Source organism: Cnephaeus nilssonii, assembly GCF_951640355.1.
Source record: "Cnephaeus nilssonii genome assembly, chromosome: 19".
Classification (NCBI taxonomy): Eukaryota; Metazoa; Chordata; class Mammalia; order Chiroptera; family Vespertilionidae; genus Cnephaeus; species Cnephaeus nilssonii.
This window is the reverse complement of record NC_137090.1, coordinates 48,098,165-48,107,807: the sequence shown is the minus strand read 5'-3', so window position 1 is coordinate 48,107,807 and position 9,643 is coordinate 48,098,165.

Below are 9,643 nucleotides of genomic sequence, written 5' to 3'. Positions count from 1 at the left end.
TTATGTTCATCAGGGATATTGGCCTGTAATTCTCTTTCTTTATAGTGTCTTTATGTGGTTTTGGCATTAGGATAATGCTGGCCTCATAAAAAGAGCTTGGAAGTGTTCCTTCCTCTTGGATTTTTGGGAATAGTTTGAGGACTATAGGTGTTGGTTGTTATTTGAAGGCTTTGCAAAATTCCCCTGTGAAGCCATCCAGACCTGGGATTTTGTTCGCCGGGAGTTTTTTGATTACTACTTCTATTTCATCAGTTGTTATTGGCCTATTCAGGTTTTCTGATTCTTCCTGATTCAGTAGGTTTTCAGTATCTTGTTCTCTCTCTTCTTCTGGCACACCCATAATGTGAATGTTGGTAAAATAATGGATCTAAGTAAGATCACCAATGGCTGCTAAAACTTAGGCAAAAGACTAGAGAAAATATGAAGAGATCTCTCTAAAGGAGAGCTATACAGACAATGGATCAGGCTGACCACTGTCAAATCCACTGATCAAGTTTATCACACACACACAAAAGAAACAACCTAACAATATGTGCCTCCTGATATGATGCAATAGGGTTTTAACAGATGCATTGTTTGGAGTAGCAAACAATGGGCAACAAGCTAAATGTCCCAATAACATAGGACTGATTAAATAAATCGAAATACTATGAACACTGAGTAAGCCCTTCATGACTAAGGAAGTTTTTCAGGTACTGATATCTAATTATTACATTTTTAAGTTTTAAAAAAGTGCACAACAATGTGCATGCTATACTACTATTTATGCAAAAGATGAGGGTAAGAAAAACACACACATATATTTGCTTGTACCTAGATAAAATCTCTGGAAGGATACAAAGACACTGCTAACATCTGTTGCCTTTAGAGGGGATAGCAGGTTGCTTGGTGGGATAGCAGTGGGAAGAAACTCTTCAATGCATTACCTTTGTACCTTTAAATTTTGAACCATGTAAATGTATTATCTATTAAAAAGTTAAAATTTAAAAAGTATATGCAAAGAAGCCAAATACAAAAAAAATTACAAGCCGAAACCGGTTTGGCTCAGTGGATAGAGCGTCGGCCTGCGGACTGAAGGGTCCCAGGTTCGATTCCGGTCAAGGGCATGTACCTTGGTTGTGGGCACATCCCCTGTGGGGGGTGTGCAGGAGGTGGCTGATCGATGTTTCTCTCTCATCGATGTTTCTAACTCTCTATCCCTCTCCCTTCCTCTCTGTAAAAAAGCCATAAAATATATTTTAAAAAATTACAAGAGAGTACTGTGAATAATGTATGCTCGCAAATGAGGTAATTTAAATGAAATGGACAATTCTATTCTAGTTTTTCAGCAGGCGGCCGGCAGGGGGCACACGGCCATCAGAGTGAACGCAAAACTCCCTGCGCTGCGCCTCCAGAGCCACAAGAGGACGCGCGAGCCCACCCTTAATGATTCGCCTGCAGATTTGCGGCGGGGTCTCTGGGGGAAAGCCCACAGGCGCTGAGGAGGGAGCGTTGGCCTCGGCTTCTTTAGGGAGTTTTTCTTAAATAGCGAACACAGCAGCTTTCATTTTCTGAAATGTTCCTGTTTTATTTCTTACATTCTCATGCAATATTTTATCAGACATTTTACAGAAGCCATTCATCAGGGTGTTTGAACGCCTAGTTCACAACGTGAGGAAGTGTTTTGCACAGTTTAGAGAAAGAAGAACCGCAGGCAGTGGTGAGAGGCATGGGCTGTGAGGTTTCCTTCCAGTCCCGTATGAGCCCTAAGTGAACGGGAGACAAACGAGGGTGTTTGCTTTCATAAGACATTTAAAGTTTCATTTCCTTGTAACTTTAAAGTACTTGATAAAAGACTGAATATTGCAATGCAGGAGTGTTAAAAATAATTTTAAAAAGTTTAATTTAAACAACAAGAAAATTGATCATAGATTTACTCTCCTGGCTTTAATGGTAGCAAACTCATCAATAATATTTTAAAAATATATTCTTTCTTTATTTCATTTTCACTTAAGACAAGTGACGTGTTATACAATTTCTCATGACCCAGTGACAATCTATAATAATAAAAGAGTAATATGCTAATTAGACCGGACATCCTTCCAGACGACCTTTTGCATGAAGCTGGGGCTGTCAGGGAAGCCCGGGTCCCAGGTGCCTACTGGTGGCCAGAGGGAAGCCCAGGTCCTGGTGACCAGAGGGAAGCCCAGGTCCCGGGTGCCAGAGGGAAGCCCAGGTCCTGGGTGCCAGAGGGAAGCCGGTGCCAGCAGCCGGAGGAGGGGAGGCCTATTCTTGCACGAATTTCATGCATCGGGCCTCTAGTCTTAAATAATTGTCCATTAATTCAGCCTTCTCTCATGCAGGACCCCTATTGTAACTAGTGGTGTTAACATTTCCACAAGGCCACTTCCTCATGTGGAAAAGAGCTCAGCAAAATTTGTTAATCAGGGTTTGGAGATTGAAACATTATCTTTTAAATCTCAGTACCAATGATTGCACTAAAGATTTGATGTTTAAACTGAGCCTGAGCATTATGACTGTGGGTGGGAGTCATGTGGGTGTTGCTGTGGAAATTAACTGCTGATAATAGAAATAAAAGCAATGCTTGATTGTATTTCTGTGTTTTGAGAGGTTGGTCAAAGGTTAATTACTAAGTATTTAGTGGAGCTTATTTGAAATTGGAGACAAGAGGAAAAGTAATTTTTATTTGAGGAAGAAGTTCTGGGCTGCAGTTTGAGATATATTTCCTTTTAACTTCCTGTAACACATGCAAGTAGAATGTTTTTTAAAAAAATATATTTTTATTTATTTCAGATAAGAAGGGAGATGGAGAGTGAGACAGAAACATCAATGATGAGAGAGAATCATTGATTGGCTGCCTTCTGCATCCCCCCTAGTGGGGATCAAGCCCGCAACCCAGGTATGTGCCCTTGACAGGAATCAAACCTGGGACCCTTCAGTCCATAGGCTGATGCTCTATCCACTGAGCCAAACCAGCTAGGGCTGCAAGTAGAATGTTTTAATTTTTATTTATCTTTAAAATTATAGTTGATGTACAATATTATATTAGTTTCAGGTGTACAACATAGTGATTCAACATTTATGTACCTCATGAAGTGATCACCACAATAAGTAGACATGAATCTTGAGACATTTTCACCAGAGATAACAATGAAGGAAACTGAAGCAATGGAAGAAATGCAGGAGATTTCTAAGACAGTGTACAGGCAAATGAGAGTACAGGAGCTGGAACTGAGTCTTGGGATGTTTCAACTAGTACTTTTGAGGAGAAACTTGCAAAGGACACTGGAAAGAAGTATGTATAGTAGTTTGAAGATAGTCAGAGCCTGAGATGTCACAAGACCCTGGGAAAAAGAATGATCTCAAAAGGAGGTCATGGTTCAATTATTCTTTGTTTTCAATAAGTAAATGAAGACAAACACTCATTGGACTTATTTATGGAATGACCGTGGTCATCACAGCAAGATTTATGTATGAGGAGAAAATCAGTGATACTGGAAGTTAAAGGTTGGAGATTTGAGGAAATGTAACTGAACATTTAGTTTCATAAGAGGAAGAAAGGGATAGGACTGGAGCTGTAGAAAGACGTGCTGAGGAATTTTCTTTTCAAGATCAAAAATACTTAGTGAGTTCAAGATGAGAAAGCAGATGGTGAAGTGATGGAGAGGTTGCTGACAACAGATTTGATTTATAATCAATAACATGAAGTTCGTAGGACTATAGGTGTAAATTAGAAAAATTGAACATAGCTAGGGGCAGGCATCACTCTTCAGTTTTAATGAGGAGAGGAGTAAACAAGGCAGGGATATTTGTAGATTTTATGACAATGAGCTGAGATATTTTGTTAAATTATCTATTTCTTCTGTGTAGTGAAAAAGTCAGGGGGAAGATGAGACACATAACACTCAAAATGCAGAGCATGTGGGAGATATTCATGGAGCCTATTGATTTCTGAGCTCGATGTTGGGATTGCCTGATGTATTGGAAAGACATGTAGAGGTTTGTGACTCTATGTGTAGACCAGGATGATTAGCCAGTCCTGTGCTGGGTCCGATGCAGCCATGGAATAGGAAGCAATTGGAGTACCTGGGATTGGGGTCGATCAGCAGATGAGGGGGAAGTTGGGAAGGACATGAGAATTGTTGGTCTTGGTGTATACAGTAGATCCCCATCCACGGTTTCACTTTTCACAGTTTCAGTTATCCACAATCAACCACAGACCGAAACGAATGTAAAATTCCAGAAATGAACAATTCATAAATTTTAAATTGTGCACTGTTCTGAGTAGCGTGATGAAATCTCTTGCCATCCCACTCTGCCCCACCTGGGATGTGAATCATCCCATTGTCCAGTTGTTCCATGCTGTTTACCCTCCCTGCCCATTGGTCACTTAGTAACCTTCTTGGTTATCAGATAGACTGTCTTGGTACCGCAGTGCTTGTGTTCAGGAAACCCTTATTTTACTTAATAATGGCCCAAAGTGCAACAGTAATAATGCTGGCCATTTGGATCTGCCAAAGAGAAGCTGTGAAGTGCTTCCTTTAGTGAAAAGGTGAGTACAGTACAGTAAGGTATTTTGAGAGAGAAACCACATTCACATAAGTTTAATCACAGTATATTATTATAATTAATTATTTTATTATTAGTTACTAGAGGCCCGGTGCACAAAATTCATGCACAGGTAGGGTCCCTAGGCCTGGCTGGTGATCAGGGCTGATCTGTGGGGCAACTGGTGGGGCAATCAGGGCCTCCCACTCGCACCTGCCTTGGCCCACCTGGCATTGCCCGCTCACCAGCCCTGCCTCTTCCCCCCCCCCCCCCCACCGCCACCATCGGTCACCTACCTCTGCATGGTGACTGGTGGGACAATCGAGGGACCCCTCACTGGTGCCCACCTTGTCTGGCCTGGGGGCAGCTCCTGCATTGAGCACCTGCCCCCTGGTGGTCATTGCGTGTCATAGTGACGGGTCATTCCACTGGTTGTTCCCCTGTTCGGGTGATTTGCATATTAAGCTTTTATTATATAGGATTGTTGTACCTAATTTATAAATTAAACTTTGTCATAGGTATGATGTATGGGAAAAAATAGTGTATACAGGGTTTGATACTATTGGTTTCAGGCATCCACTGGGGTCTTGGGATGTATCCCCCACAGATAAGGAGGGCACTGTATATGTTAAAACTAGTAACTGAATTCAACTGGGGTCTCATACGTGAGATGTGGATTCAGTACACTGAGTTCCCATGTGCCAAGAGAACCAGGCATGGAGCGTGATTGTGTGAATAAGATGGAAGGAGCTTATAATTAGAGAGAGGGATCCAAGATAATTGAGTTGAAAGGAGAAAATCCAGGTACTATAACCTAGCCTGATTCATATTGTTTAGGAATTAGAACTTCTGTTAGGAATTTGAACTTCAAAAAAGGAAAGAGTGAGACTCTAATTCTAGCCATGTTATAGTTTTGCCATGTAATTCTATTATATTGCTATTCTCTCTGAACTGTAGTTCTCATTTCTAAGTAGGTAGCTAATCTTTAAGAGTAGGTTTACTTTGAGGATTAGATGAACAAATTCATATACAGCCCTAGCTGGTTTGGCTCAGTGGATAGAGCGTCGGCCTGCAGACTAATGGGTCCCAGGTTTGATTCTGGTCAAGGGCACATGCCTAGGTTGTGGGCTCGATCCCCAGTGTGGAGTGTGCAGGAGGCAGCTGATCAATGATTCTCTCTCATCATTGATGTTTCTATCTCTCCCTCTCCCTTCCTCTATGAAATCAATAAAAATATATTTTAAAAATTCATATACAATCTCAACGAACATAGTCTGATGAATACAATTTTTTTGGTGTTTTTTCCCCTCCACTTTAGCAACTCAGATTCAAAGGGTTGAGTTAACCCTATTATGGCACTGAACGGCATCGGCTAAAATTGCTGTTAAAAACTTTGCTAAGTGATTTTTCAATTGTACCACAATTGTTGCCAAATCACCTCCCAGACTCCTGGGCATCAGCAGCTGCTTGCAGGAAATTTAAAGACATTTTTTTGAAAAAAAAATTGTCCTTGTGGCCCTGGAGTTATCTTTTCCTACCTGACAAAGAAACAGTACATCAGCAACACAAAATCCTATTGTCAGAACAAGGGTGCTGGATTGAAGAACCAAGATTCTGTGAAATATCTCATAATTGTGTGTCAGTGACATTATCTTTAAAGCAAAAGGCAGAAATGAGACATCTTTTGACCTTGTTATTGTTGAAGCTATCATTGTTTTGCACGTAACTAGCTATATTTTTCTATTCTCTCATGCAAGGTGTACTCTCAAGTGTTTCTCCTGGAACTTGGTTTACAGGCAGGTCTTTAGAACATGAACTCACATACTTTCTTAATCTTTGACTATAAGCTACATGACAAACAAAGCAATAGAAACATTTAATTAAAACCTATACCTATATCTTAATTAAGAATTAAATTATTTCATTTCAGCTGCCAAAAATACTAGGGGCATTAAAATCATAAGGGGCTCGGCTACACAATGAAGCCAGGGGTGGGGAAAAAACAAAAATAAAAATAAATAAACTTAATGTGGTCTGTGTTAAGATGTAACAAAACAATATATTTCAAACCATCTGTCAATGGATGAATATCAAGGTATTTTCCCACAAGGAACTTGGCTACCCGCATGTGTCCCGAACATGATCCACATAGATGAAGGTAAAGACTTCAGTTACCTCTATGGCTGGTATCAGCCCCTCTTCCCATAGTAGCTGGTCTCCTGAGCAAGGAGGGGTGCAGGCTGCAAGGATCCAGAAACATGCTTCAGTAGGCAGAGCGATACTCCTTCTTATGAGCCGTCCTGGAATGGGGCCTGCAGAGCACCGGGCCCCTAGGACAGGACCCTCACCTCAGCCACCCGAGGGCCGGGTGCAGGCTCCGCGGGGATGCCCCCTCAAAGCCTGTTTCCTCCACCACGACCTTGTCTCCCTTCTGGTCCCGAGGTGATCCCTTTATTGCTTAAGGGGATGTGAGGCCACTCAGCTGCTGCAATGGCGGCCGGGGAGCAGCCGGGTGAGGGGAGCTGGGTATCCCCATGAAGGTTTGGTTGTGGCCACCAGCGTCCACCTGGCTGCCCATTCTGGCTCCCTTCTGGCCCTTCTTTTCAGAACTGGCCGCGGCCCCATCAAGCTCCATCCAGCTTCTTCGTGCTCCCCAGCATCACTGCCATCCAGATTCTGCAAAACCTTCAGGGCAATGTTGCCATCTCCATCGTAAGGGCCAGATTCCTGATCCAAGGTTGCTCTGTCCTTGAGTGGGATGCCTGGATGCTTCTCCCTGTCCGGACTTGGGGGCAGAGAGCAGACTGTCTATGCAGCTGGGAGTTGCCCAGACTTGAGAGGGGTTATCTTCACGTGGATGTGCAAGTGAGGAATTTAGGGGTTATTTGAGCCTCAGGGAAGGATTGGGTCCCTAGAATGTGGGAGGGGCTCCCTCGGGCCATTCCCCATCTCACCACTCAGGTCTGAGCCGTCAGTGAAGATGTCCCCACCTCTTCCAGGAAAAGTGGACTGGGATTCCCTCCCCTTCTCACCCTGCGAGCCTCTGGCGGAGCCATTGGCCCTCGGCCTCCAAGGGGAAGGTCGGCCTCCAAGAAGATTTTGGTTCAAAGGCCCGATGGTCGGAAGAACAGGGATCGGGCCTAAACCGACAGTTGGACATCCCTCTCTCAATTCAGGACTGCTGGCTCCTAACCGCTCACCTGCCTGCCTGCCTGATTGCCCAGTGGGGACTCTTACTCCATGGGGGCGTGGCCAGCCTGGGTGAGGGGCTGAGGGCCGTTTTCAGGCTGGCTACACCCTCTTCAGGGTGGGGGTCCCCACTGGGGTGCCTGGCCAGCCTGGGTGAGGGGCTGATGGCTGTTTGCAGGCTGGCCAAGCCCCCCAGTGGGAACCCTCACCCCATGGGAGTGTGGCCAGCCTGGGTGAGGAGCTGAGGGCTGTTTTCAGGCTGGCCACGCCCCCCAGCGATCCAGGCTCCCAGCCCCTCCTTTTTTTATTTTATTTTTTTTATTTTCTCAGTGCCTCCTTGAGCGGAAGCCATGGCTGGCTGGAAGGTATCTGGGATTTATTTAGCTTCTATAATTGAAACTTTGTAGCCTTGAGCGGAGGCCAGAGCTGGCCAGGGCAGGTGGAAAGCTTGGCTTCCTCCATCGCCGGGGGCAACCCAGGTATCTGGGATTTATTTAGCTTCTATAATTGAAACTTTGTAGCCTTGAGCGGAGGCCAGAGCTGGCCAGGGCAGGTGGAAAGCTTGGCTTCCTCCATCGCCGGGGGCAACCTAAGCCTCCTGCTTGCTCCAGCTCTGTGGCCGCTGCCACCTTTGTTGGGTTAATTTGCATACTCGCTCCTGATTGGCTGGTGGGTGTAGCAGAGTGATGGTCAATTTGCATGTTTCTCTTTTTTTTAGTGTAGATACTACACATATTATAAATTTATTTATTTATTTTTAAAATTACTTTATTGATTAAGGTATCACATATTTGTCCTCATCCCCCCCATTCCCATCCCAAACCCCTCCCCACGCATGTCCCCACCCCCCTGTTGTCCGTGATCACTGGTTAGGCTCATATGCAAGCACACAAGTCCTTTGGTTGATCTATCTACCTTATCCCCACCCTCCCCTGCTTTCCCTCTGAGGTCTGACAGTCTGATCGATGCTGTTCTTGTCATCAGTCTATGTTGTTCATCATTTCCCCTAGATGAGTGAGCTCATGTGATACTATAAATTCACTTATAAGAACCGAAAATGAGACAAGCAATAATGGTTATGCTGAGAGACAAATGAATCAGTCTATAGTGAGTTTCTTTCTATTACAGGCAGTCCTTGGGTTACATTGGATTCGACGTATGTTGTTTCATGGTTACATCACCATCTCCCATTTACAGTATTTATAAAAAAAATTCCGTCATTTTGACGTATGTACATATGTGCTTTATGTTTTTTATTATTTATTTACCACAAGTAAAGGTCAGGAATTATCTTTCTTTTAAATTTTTTTTTACTGTTTTATTTCATTACTGCTGTGTATGTGCTCCATGTGAGTGATGTAGGTGCTTATGTAGGTGGGTTCCGACTTATGGCGAAAATCGTGTTACATCACGCTGTAGGAATGGATCTCTGATGTAACCCAAGGACCTACTGTACATATACTATACTATAATAACGTATTATTTATATATATTTAATATACAGGGGTGGGCAAAAGTAGACTTACAGTTGGGAGTATACAAAACAGAGTTTATTGCCCTGGTTGGTGTGCTCAGTGGTTAGAGCATTGGCTCATGCACCAAAGGGTTGCAGGTTTGATTCCCAGTTAAGGACACGTGACTGGGTTGCAGATTTGATCCCCAGCCCTACTTGGGGTGTGTAACCAATTGATGTGTTTATCTCACATTGATGTTTCTCTCTCTCTCCCTCCCACTCTCTCTAAAAATTAATGAAAAAAATATCCTTGGGTGAGGATTAACAAAACAAGCAAACAACCCCCAACTTATTTTTATAATATTATTTATTAACTATGGCAATATTTTCTATATGAACTGTAGCCTTATTGCATATTATGAAAATCAGAAAATGAAATTAAGATATTATTTA